A 12,954-nucleotide genomic window follows, 5' to 3' on the forward strand; every position below is an offset into this window, starting at 1 on the left:
GGGAAAGCTGTGGGGAGTGCAGCAACACTGGGGTATGAACATTGTCATCTTCATGGGAGATGCCATTCGTGTCACCTTCCTCCTGCGAGGCTTGCACTTGGCTTGGACCTGCTTCCTCACTCTCCTCCCTCGCTGGTGTAGTCCCTTCTATGTTAGTGTGTCGACTGCCTGATTTAGCCCCTAGGTATGAAAAAGCGTATATCAACTGAGTGCTACTGTGTCACAGTCACTACAATAAATGCTTAACACATTTAACTTTCATTTATCTGCATTACTTTCACTAACTTGCTGATGACTGCGCTGTTACACATGGTTTTACATTTGCTGACTACATTTCCCATAATGCATTGCTCCTGTGTAGTGATAGCAGTACTGGACTGAGGTTTGCTTGTCCACAAAGGGTAAAGGGAAGCAGGTTGGTATGGGGTGTGAAGCAGCGCATGCGTCTTACCTTTTTTTGTTGCAGCTCTGGCTGAACTGTCCACATCTCCCAGTCCACAGACGCTGTCTGCCTCAATGGTTGAGGCCACCAACTCCTCCAGGTCAGTCAGGGGGTCGCTGGGTTCCTGCCTCCACTGGTTAGGCCAGCCTGCTTGTGGATTTCAGCCATTTTTTTCTTGGTGAGGCTCCGGAGGTCATAGAATCTTTTTTTGAGGTCCTCAGTATTCCTGGGTGTGACTCCCACAGCATTCACCTTTTCAACAATTGCCAGCCAGATTTTTCGTTTGGCAGACTCAGGAACAGTGAGGGAGTGCCTGCCAAAAAGTTTGATGTGCACTCTCACTACCTCCTCCACAAGTACCTGCAGCTCCATGCTGCTGAACTTTATTTTCCTCTTTCTGTCTGCCTTCGGGCTTTCACTGCTGCTTGCCATTTCCAGTTTGTAAAGTTTCAAAAAAACTCTCCCTGCTGCTCTGTGTCTCTGCTCAGCTCCGACTGCCTCTCCAGAACCTTCTAATTAGTTGCAGCTGCCTGGGTAGCCACTTCCTGGTAGGGAGGGGGAGGGTGGTAGCACCTGATTGGCTGTTTTCTTAAGTTTCACTTTTACTTGCTTTCCGATTAGGATTTTACCGATTCGGTATTTACCGAATCGGTATTTCCCATTCATTCCTATGGCCCTTTTGGCCCATAGGAATGAATGGGAAATACCGATTCGGTAAGTACCGATTCGGTAAATATAGAATCGGTAAATTCCGAAAGTCCGATTCCGAATTTTACAGAATCGGTAAAAAATGCCGATTTTTTATCTACATCTCATTTACCGATTCATGAATACCGAATCGGTAAAATTCGATATTTAAGAATCGGTAAATGAGATTTACCTACATCTGGCCCCTAGTCTCCCTATCCCTCCAACATGGCCCCCAGTGGCAACCACCAATCACATGAAAGGATACAAGATCCACATCACAACCTGTTTTTTTGTTTCTGCACTGCTCCGAGTGCTGTTCATGTTCCTGTTCTACAGGTGAGTTGGGGGCGGCGGTCCTGCTTTAGCAGACTCTTGGGCCCCATTCTGATGGGGAGGGAGTTGGTTTTCACGCTTGTATTGCCTGTTTCACTCCCCCCTTGGTTGGCGCTTAGGGCATTTTCCCCGGTCCTGCTCTAGCGGACACTGGGAATTGCTGTGCCGGTCTCTTTTGTTTGTACTACCGGGCCCTGCTTTAGCGGACTCAGCGTATCTTCGCTGTTTTCATGCCTGGGGGGGGGGGCTGGTGTGTCTCATTTTTTTTTTTTTAAACTGTGTTTTTATTGCAGAATTAGAAAACATACAATCAGTTGTTCCAGTTGTCCTGCCATTTACTGATATCCTACTAACACCATGGGGTAAGCATCACACAGCCATTTAGCCCACATCCCGGGGGCTGGGCGGCGACATCTATAGAATGCTAAGCATGGACCTTCAACAATAAAACAAAGACAGCAGCTCAACAGGATGATCTAGCATCTGCTTTTTTAAGTTTGAAACCAACCCTTCCCCTAGTCCCAACAAATAACCTGTCTTATTGCTTGAAAGGGGGTTACTGGTAGCCACTGCTAATGTAAGCTATCGGCCCACCTCCAACTAGCTAGCTCCGACAAGTTGAGCAACTTATGAAAACTAAGCACTGTGTACCACCCCCGTAATAGGGGAAATGACTGACCAAACGTATTACACACAGATCAACACCCCCGTCCCTCAACAGTCAGTCCCCTACTACATCAACATTAGGATCCCCAACTATCCCACCCACACCCTCCCTCCGAACCGCTACTGGCGTGGGCTTGGTACTGTGAAAGCGACTACTAAAGGGAAAAAAGGAACCTGTAGGATCTATACTCTTCTATCCGTGTATCTCATGGAACTGCTTTCAGAACCCTTCCTCCTCAATCCTCTTCCTGTTCCTGTGCTTGAATATTACTTAGTATTCATACTAGTTCTTCCCATGATCGCGCCATCTCAAGGCACTTCTCATTAGCTGTGCGGGCTGCCTGTCTAAGTCTAACAGCACTTTCACTACGAGCCCATTTATGTAGCTCGCTCGCCCACCTCTTACTAGACTGCCCCTCTCTCTATTTCCAATGCCAGGTTATCTCCCTCTGAGCTAGTATGAGACCTAAATCAATGAATTTACTGGTAATTTTGGGTTTTTTCGGGTGCGGAAACCAGAGCAACAGACTGGTCGCCATGTCATAATCTATCTGCCGATCAGTAACTTCATGTAGAAGCTCCCCCACTTCAATCCAATAGGGCCCAAGTTTCGGACAGTCCCATAACATATGATATAGTTCCACTTCTGGCAACAAGCATCGAGAACACGCCGCATCCTGCACCTGAAAATATTCCCGGATCTTCCCCGGTGTAAGGTAAGCTCTGTGCACTATAAAAAAGTGTACTTGCTGAAATCCAGCATTTCTGCACTCCTTCCATGTCCTCCGTAGAATATGACCCCACGCCGTGTCCGGGATGGGCTTCCCCACACTTGTCTCTCATTTTTGCTTGAGGGCTGTCAGCCGTTCCAGACCTTCATGTAGCATTCGCGAATGTAGGCAGGTGACTGCTTTAACCGTGCCTGCTGCCATCACCACATATTGGCAAGCCATCGTAGTTACGGGTTCAGATTGCCCACTTCTCCAATGCTTCCGTATCGCCGTGATTACCGCCCTGTGTAAGAGGAAATGCCCATCAGGGATGCCAAATCGGTCTTGCACCGCCCGAAAGGGTAACAACTCGCCATCAGCATAGAGGTCACCAATCATCTGGAGCCCCATCTCTTCCCATTCCATGAGCGGGGACCAGTCTCCCCGTGTGGCAGTGCTGTCAGCATGCCCAGAGGGATTTCAGGGGCGTAAGGGTGCGCTACTCGATTTCAGGGGCGTAAGGGTGCGCTACTCCTGCCCTCCTCTGGCTTTTGTTCCAGCACAGCCTCAGGGTCTTTTCCTCCAGGGTCAGGTCCCGCACCTCAAGCCGCTGCTGCATGACGATGTACGAGAGAACATGCATCTCTATCCCCTTCCCTCGTACCCCGTCCAGGTCCCTAAATTCTCGTGCGACATTCTGTGTGAGGATCTGCAGCTGCGCCGCCAGATAGTAGAGTTCGAAGCTAGGGACCGCCAGTCCTCCTTCCGGTTTCGGTCTCAGCAGCGTGGTTAACGCTACCCGTCGCCTCCCGTGACCCCATAGAAAGTCAATGGTGAGTGTGGGGCTGGTGTGTCTCATGTGGGTTCCCTTCCTTACTGTGGCGAGGAAGACCAGGACTCGGAGTAATGAAGATTACCGGTAAGCAACCGGGGCATGAATCTCCAGCTCTCCTCCTTTTTGTAGGTTAACCATCTTTTGGATGATACACAGTTCAGGTTTAGAGAAAATCACAGCATGAAATCTGCTCTGCTCACAGCTACAGAGGAAATTAGATCATCTCTAGACAGTGGGGATAATGCAGTCCTGAGTCCTGCTGGACCTCTCTGCAGCTTTTGATACGGTCACTCATGACCCTCTGCAGAATCTAGGGGTAAGTTATTCAGCACTGGTGCTGCTTAAATCTTTTATTTAATGACGCCAATAAATGGTGTCACTGGGTACATTTAACTCAGGGTCTTACTGCTTGCCCTGTGTGGTTCCTCAATGGTCTTCTTTGTCCCCCACGCTGTTTAATCTTTAAGTTACTCCGCTTGCTGCTTTGATTACATCCTATGATCTGTCCTGACGTCTTACGTCAATGGCACACAAATCATAGTCTCATTGGCAAGAAATGAAAGTTATTCTGGCAACACGTTTAACAAATGCATGAGTGCAGTGAGTAGTTGAATGGCCAAAAGCTGTCTGAAGCTAAACAGAGGTTATTCAATTTGGCAATAATCCAGATTTTTGGTCGTCTAGCTGGTGGCCTTCCGACCTGGGCACTGCACTGACGCCAACCGCCAAAGTAAAACAAGCATTTGCAATGCAATAGATCTCGCATTTACGCAAGTTTGAGCTATTGGCATTGTAAATGACAATGCATTTTATTTATGTTTTGGTTTATAAAATATAAATAAAAGACATTATCATTTATAATGCCAATAGCTTAAACTTGCATAAATGCGAGACCTATCGCATTGCAAATGCTTGTTTGTATTGGCCTTATGAGAAGATGCATTGATGCATGTACTTCTATTTATGTAAATATAGGTTATTTAATGTTCTCCTGTGCAGCATACCAAAACCATAGCACTTTGGTTTCAAGTTACAATCTGCCTGTACACAGTTTCTGATCAGGGAAGCATACAGTGGAACAGGTCAAACAACATTAAAGCATTATAAAAACATATATTATATTGTGGGGGAGGGGGGAACAGGAACACCTCGGACTTATACGTCACATTGGGAGGTTTCACTGAAGCGGTATAAAATCTATGTGTTATATAAAACAGCGGTACGTGCAAAACGCATTTAAAGCTCGGTATAGGTGGAACTACTTTATTAACAAAGAGGAACTGAAGTGTTAATGTAAACATAAAGTAAATATTTTCATTTGTAAGATTGCATAACTCAGTAATTCTGCTTTGGGAGCCGGTAACATTTCCTTCCCAGTACTGACCTATGATAACTTGAATGCCTGCAATTAGGACTTTTAAAATCTTCGTGAGTACAGTTACAATATTATAGGACTGTGGGCTGCGAGCTGCACGAAAAAAAAGAATCGGTCAGACAGTAATGCAAAACCATGTTACGAAAGACGTAATTGATTTAAATAAAAAATTTAAATTAATTTCTATTTGTACCTTTGCAGAGCCATGATTTCACAAGCCATACCCAGAGCTCAGGGGTATAGCAGAAGACGGTTCTGTCTCCCGAAGAGACTCCCAGACCAACTCAAATAACCAGCTACTAGCCTATCAGAGAGACGAGAAACACAACACACTCCCCCCTCCTCCACGGCCATGCTGTTCAGTACTCACTCATACGGGCGGGGAATGCCTATCAGGAGAGACAGCCAATCGAAACACATGACAAGGCCTGTGGAATACCGAAGAATCCAGGAATTAAATCGAGTTGACAGTGAAGAAAACAAGGCAGTTGGGAGTCACCGCTACTTCAGGAATACCCCAACCTGCCCTTTTCTTCCCATCCAAAATACATATGTATGCGTTTACCCTTTCACCAACATGCCGATTGAAAACACATGCCCTACACAATACAATCTTGCGATGTTATCTTGTGTGTCCCCTTGTGCCTGCAGCGCACGTAAACCGTGTTTACGAGCAAAGGCTGGGGCAGCCACCATCCTATAGCGGGCGATATCATCTAAGGTACGTAGCTGCCCCGGGGGAGCTCTTTTCACTGCAGCTGCCCTGCAAAATAACAACAGCTCTATTAACCCTTCAGAGCACACCGAGTCAGGCCAGTGGTTCAGCGCTGCTATTTAGAACAAGCTGTCACAATTGCACGAATGAGGAAAAGAGTGCTCACAGAGTAATTGAAGGAGACTGTATAACGCCACAAGTAAAACATCCAGTCGGGATGGCCGGACCAAAAGGAGACAGGGAGGTAACAAAAAAGCCTCATTTTCAATCGGAATCCATTGTTTAGCATAAAAGATGACGCCAGCCAATGGGAATGATAGGCGGGGCTTCATGTCCCCTTCTGAAATCTTATCGATTACAAATAAGCCTCGCAGAGGGAGGAGTGCATGCGCGCTCCAGCGCTAGGTCTACGAGACCTAAAAACTTGGGATTTCTGCTGGATAGTGAGCTAAAATATAAAGGACAAGTTAACTTGATTACTTTCTCCTTTTTCTGGCTTAGAACTGTAGAGAAAGTCGAAAAATGCCTTCCTGCTGATCTACTGAAAGCAGTGGTTGTCTTCTATCGCAACTGGACTATTGTAACTATCTCTATGTCAGCCTTCCGAAGGGTTTACTTAAGAAACTGCAGACCATTCAAAATGCAGCCGTTCGATTTCTCCCAAAAATTCCCAAATATCAGTCAGTCAGGATCTTTATTAGACCACTGCACTGGCTTCCGGTTTGCCATCATGTTACCTTCAAGACTCTTTGTCTGGCCTACAAAACGCTCCATGAAAAGGCCCCAGCATACCTCGTGAGGTACATTCCGGGCAGAACATTGTTTTCTTGTTCAGCTAGTCTGCTGAGGTTTGGGAAGAAGTTTCTTCAGAATTACAGCCCTCCATTGGAACCGCTTGCCACTTGAACTGAAAACGGCGCCTTCACACTTGTTTTTTAGGAAGAGCCTCAAAACCTGGAGAGTTAATCAATGATTCTTAAGGATACCACTCAGTTCTCGTCTGCTTCCTTCTGATCGGTACAGCGCCAAGAAATCTCTGGGTATTCGTGCACTTTATAAGTTGTTTAATTCATTCATTCATTCATTCATTCATTCTATTTGTATTCCTGCCTAACACTCATGAAATGTAAAATAGTTAATAAATGTATGTACACAAAAAAAGAAAGAAACAGCATAAGAGCAGCGTGTTCCTGTTCTTTTTTATGATGCGTTATCTATGCACCTTGCATCAGCATTTCCATTGTATCTCTGGTACCCCACCCAGTATGATAAGCTTCATTGCTCCACAAAGTGCTCCTCATGAAAAGCAGTAAAATACCTATTTCCATTCTGTTACGAATAAAACACGATTAACCCGGAAACCGAGGAAAGAAAGCACCTGGCTAATCAGCTAAATCAACAGAGCACAGTTATCGCTCACGTAATGTTTGCTCTGAAAAATTCAGTATCCTACAACAAATAATTGTGAATCACACCCAAGGAGGGTTCAAGGGACTGCGTCATAATTACGATATGAAACAAGGGGAATTATCACTTCCGCATGGTTATTGACAAGTGAGGCAGCAGGCCACGAGCCTCAAATCGAGTCCCCATTCTTCTCTCCCGGCCTAGAACTACCCCAGAGGGCCAACCCCATTGCATAATATTTCTTAATGACCACAATGTAATGTCAAACTAGAAACAGGTGACGATTGGAATTGTGTCTCAGCCATGTGTTTAATATGGTCTTATCTTCACATCGCTCAACTTTGCACCCTTAGATTAGATCAGTGAATTCGTTCAAGGCTGCTTTTACCAAGGCAAGAACGCATCCTGTGTTGACCTAAAATGCCCTTTTATTCATCAAAGTGTTAATGTGATATGTGTGTGATTTTCACATGCTCTAAACAACAAGCATTTACAATGCAACGGTCTCGCCTTTGCCAAAGTTAGAGCTATTATCATTGTAAATGACAACATTTTTATTTATGTGTTGGTTTTGAAAACAGATAAATAAATGGCATTGTCATTTACAATGTCAATAGCTTAATCTCTCGCAAATGCGAGACCTATTGCATTGGCACACACAGACACACACACACAGAGCCACACACACACACACAGAGCCCCCCACACACACACAGAGCCACACACAGAGCCCCCCCCACACACAGAGCCCCACACACACACACACAGAGCCCCCCACACACACACACAGCCCCACACACACAGAGCCCCACACACACACACAGAGCCCCACACACACACGCAGAGAGCCCTCCACACACAAACGCAGAGAGCCCCACACACGCAGAGCCCCCCCCACACACACACACAGAGCCCCACACACAGAGAGCCCCACACACACACAGAGCCCCGCATACACAGAGCCCCACACACACACAGAGAGCCCCCACACACACACAGAGCCCCCCCCCACACACACACAGAGTGCCCCCCACACACACAGAGAGTGCCCCCCACACACACAGAGCCCCACACACACACAGAGCCCCACACACACACAGAGCCCCACACACACACAGAGCCCCCCACACACACAGCCCCCCACACACACAGAGCCCCCCACACACACAGAGCCCCCCACACACACAGAGCCCCCCACACACACACAGAGCCCCCCCCACACACACAGAGCCCCACACAAACACACAGAGCCCCCCTCACACACACAGGGCCCCCTACACACACAGAGCCCCCCCCCACACACACAGAGCCCCCCCCACACACAGAGCCACACAAACACATACACAGAGCCCCCCCCCACACACACAGAGAGCCCCCCCACACACACACACAGAGCCACACGCACACACAGAGCCACACACAGAGCCCGACATACACACAGAGCCCCCCCCACACACACATAGCCCCACACACACACAGAGAGCCCCCCACACACACAGAGAGCCCCCCACACACAGAGCCCCCCCACACACACAGAGCCCCACACACACATAGTGCCCCACACACACAGAGTGCCTCAAACACACACAGAGACACACACACACACACAGAGACACACACACACAGAGCCACACACACACACAGCCACATACACAGAGACAAACACACACAGAGCCCCACACACCCACACACACAGAGCCCCCCACACACACAGAGCCCCACACACACACAGAGCCCCACACACACAGAGCCCCACACACACAGAGCCCCACACACACAGAGCCACACACAGAGCCACACACACATGCGCTCTCCTGCCGGTGCTGGCTCACGCTGCCTGCAGGAAATGGTGGCCTGGACCCTGTGAATGATGTGGCCGCATAAGGAGGATCGTTGCTGTGCTTCGGGCGCTGCTCATGCGGCGGGGATTGCCGTGGCTGGTGCGGTGAACTCGGAGTAGATTTCAGACCTGCTGTGAGGTGCGGAATGTGAAGCAGCCCTGCTGCGGGATATCGCCGATGAGGCGAGTGAGTTTGAGACGACCCCACTGCCCGGGTGTGTGCAGCCTGGCGCCGGCGCTTGGGGATCCGAGGCCGCTGATGGGAGCGGTGTGAGCGCGGAGGCCCTGCTCTGTCTGTCTGAGCTACCACTGCGGGTAGGTGTCGGCTCACTGACGATACAACTTGACATCGTTACAAGCGGCACAGACAGGCGCGCATTGACTGGGGATCCTCACGCAATAATTCAGCCCAACATTTTCTAATGCGGTCAGTGGGAAATGGCAGTGAATGCTTTTAGGTAAATGCGGACATCCGGACAGTGAAGTTTCCTACACGGCTGACCAGTATACCATTGCCTGACGCCTCGGAAACATCCAGGGGGGCAGAAAAGCAAGCACAACGAGGGAAGGGGGGCAGAAAAGCAAGCACAACGAAGGAAGAGGGCAGAAAAGCAAGCACAATGAGGGAACGGGGGCAGAAAAGCAAGCCCAATGAGGGAACAGGGGGGGCAGAAAAGCAAGCACAACGAGGGAACAGGGGGCAGAAAAGCCAACACAATGAGGGAACAGGGGGCAGAAAAGCAAACACAACGAGGGAACGGGGGCAGAAAAGCAAGCACAACGAGGGAACAGGGGGGCAGAAAAGCAAGCACAATGAGGGAACAGGGGGGCAGAAAAGCAAGCACAACCAGGGAACGGGGGCAGAAAAGCAAGCACAACGAGGGAACAGGGGGGGCAGAAAAGCAAGCACAACGAGGGAACGGGGAGCAGAAAAGCAAGCATAACGAGGGAACAGGGGGGGCAGAAAAGCAAACACAACGAGGGAACAGGGGGCAGAAAAGCAAATACAACGAGGGAACAGGGGGCAGAAAAGCAAACACAACGAGGGAACAGAGGCAAGAAGAGGCAAGAAAAGCGAGCACTCACCGGCTGGGGCGGAGGACTCGGCAGCTTCTCTACTTCTTCCGGCGGCGGTCCAGCAGAAATGGCTCTCCGAAAAGCCCCGACATTTTCGGACTGGGGGGGCGTGTTTTCCTTTCTCTCTTTTTCCCATTGGCTGGAATGTAAAATTCCAGCCAATGGGAAGAGGAGAGAAAGAACCTGGAAAAACACGCCCTCAATCCCAAAAACACAGGGCTGGAATGAACAGACGCCCCTCTCCTCCAATGGCTGGCCTCTGCTTAGGAAGCCAGCCAATGGAGAAGAGGGGCGGGTTCAAGCTCCCTACTCTAAGACATAAGATCTCGCCGGCAAGACTGCGCAAGCGCAGCCTACGCAGGCCGAGACCTAAAAAGCACGTAATTTTCACATTTTCTATACAAAAAACGTACTGCGAACTGCAATCAGGTCCTCTTACCCCAAACAGAGCCTCGCTGCTTGTTAAAGTGCATAAACTCTGTTTTATAAACATTGCATTTTTGGTTTAGAAACAGCATACTTAAAACAACGAGTTAAGATGAATAAGGGAGTAAGAATCTATTTTGAGCGCCAAGAAGTGGCTTTGGCTCTGAACCGATGGTTTAGGTTGTAGAAAACCAGCCTTCTGTAATGCGCCTCTGCTATTCTACACTGAAAACAAGTCGTCGAAACTGAATTTGTGTTGATTTGGTCAGTGCTTTTCATTTACACTCACACCGACTTCTAAACCTCCATGATCAGAAATCTGGAACTCAGGAGAATGAAGATATAATGTTTCTGGTTCCTCCTGGAGCCAACAAAAAAGTAAACATGCTTATTAGCACGTATACATACTGACTGGAATATGGAGTTCATTTTATGTTAGTTCATTATCAGTCGTTTTATGTCATAATATTGTGCACAAAATGTTCATGCCTTAAAAAATATTGTACCATTCGCCGCATAATTTCTATTATTAACTTCTATGGTGCGAAATATTTGTAAACCATGCATAGCACACTATTTGTGTCAGACCATATTCTTGCTACGGTGTTCTAGTGCCACGCTTTGCCTTTTGTACAGCACTTTTTTTATCATTAGTAGAGCCTCGAAGTGCTTTATTAATCTTGCCACTTTTTCGTGCCGATCACCATTGCTCAATCGTATATATTGTTCGTTGGAGGTTGATTGGGTGTTGTTAGCAGATTATTTGTTGAATCGTTTTTCATAGCTCATACTCATTTTCTAGTTTTTCACATTAAGATACAAGAATACAGTTTATAGTACAATTCACTGCCAAGCTTATCAGCGATATAAGCCGAAGGGCTTTTGATTGTACAATCTCCACAGATAAAAGTGCATATAGAAATTATTGAATCCACATTATCATCCAAATGGGAGTCAATAATGGTGCACAGATGGTACTCGCAGTGGATAGGAGCAATAACCCTGCCACCACTATGGTTCACTACTGGGTTTTAAACCCACCTGGAATAGGCAGAGCCACCTCTGGAGCACAGAACCCATTTCACAATGTTTCAATCAAAAAAAGGAGTTCCTAATCACTCCCCTGTGGGATCGCAACAACGTGGGTTCCATGAGGGGGCACAGCATGAACATTTAAGATCCCAGCTTTGGACATTTGGTGTGTGGCAGCGTGACATAGATTAGCTTGTTTGTACATGGTAATTTCGGCCATAGGGAATACAGGGACAATTTTAGGTATTGCCAGTGCTTAATTTGTGCTGGTGTTTTCAGGTGCTCTGCTCCGGCACTTAATTGTCAACACCAGCACTTATTACAGTCGGCCACAAGGTGGTGCGGTCTGCCTACGTTGGAGATGAGCACAACAAACGCTTATTCTTAACAAAATATGTATTAAAATGATTAATGCCTGCTAGCCAAACCACTTTTAGAGCTTTGAGAGCAAGGAATAGCATTCACTGTCACACGTGTAACTGTGCGAAGGTTGGAGGTTTGACATTGGCACCGTTTGCAGGGGCAATGCGTAGTACATGCCGCAGTGGCCTGCTAAAGAGAGCCTGCCACTATTTAACTAGCAGTAGTATATATGGCAAGGATAGGCTAGGCAATTGGCAGTAGTGTTCATGGCAAGGGCCAAAAAGTTGACAAAGTTGTGGTTTCCCAACAAAATAATGCCGTAGGTTTACTTCTTCCATAATCTAACTAAAGCATTCCAACTGTGTTAACAGTTCTTAATACCTAATGTAACGCAATAATTCCTTGCTGGCTTGAGCTGGTAGGGTAAACCAAATTCGATGCAAGAATATTAAAGAGCCTAATGACAACTATAAGGTGACAAGACTTGTGAGAATTAGGGATTTCCTAACTTTCCCTCTCCATGTTACTCTTTTCAGTTCAGACAGCGTGTACAATGTACTACCTGTTTAAAAATAATTCTTTAGAATTACCTGCAAGCCCCGTTTCTTAAATGCCAAGGATTCTGTACCGTTACACAGCCCCAATGTTTGCTTGGTGGTCATGAATACTTGCTTTTTTCATTTACCATTATATCTACCACAGAAGTGAATTCAACTATTCATGTTTATCAACAGTTTCTTTTTATAATTTTTAGAGTCCCACTCTGAATTAATATAAACAACAGTGGTCCCCACAAATATTTATCTCAAGTAGACCATTATTTGGGGAATGCTATTTACACCATCTACACAACTCTACAATGGATTTGAATTGATTTGTGGTGATAAGATGTAAGGAATAGTGTAGTAAGTACCAAAACCTATGGCAAGTAAACAAACTGCTGGCTCGCTAACCCATGCAAAAAGAACAATTGATGGACTAAGTGCTAAACAATGGTAAACACTCACCCCCAGTTTGAGATATGGGCCTAAATCCATCCACTT

At 47.0% G+C, this 12,954-nt stretch overlaps 1 protein-coding gene across 2 annotated transcripts in view; it reads right to left on the bottom strand.

Annotated features, from left to right (window-relative positions):
- LZTS2 (leucine zipper tumor suppressor 2) overlaps positions 1-12,954 on the bottom strand; it is an 821,117-nt gene that overhangs the window by 792,872 nt on the left and 15,291 nt on the right. The gene's annotated exons all lie outside the window — the stretch shown is intronic.

The sequence above is a fragment of the Lissotriton helveticus genome, chromosome 5_1 (genome assembly GCF_964261635.1).
Source record: "Lissotriton helveticus chromosome 5_1, aLisHel1.1, whole genome shotgun sequence".
Classification (NCBI taxonomy): domain Eukaryota; kingdom Metazoa; phylum Chordata; class Amphibia; order Caudata; family Salamandridae; genus Lissotriton; species Lissotriton helveticus.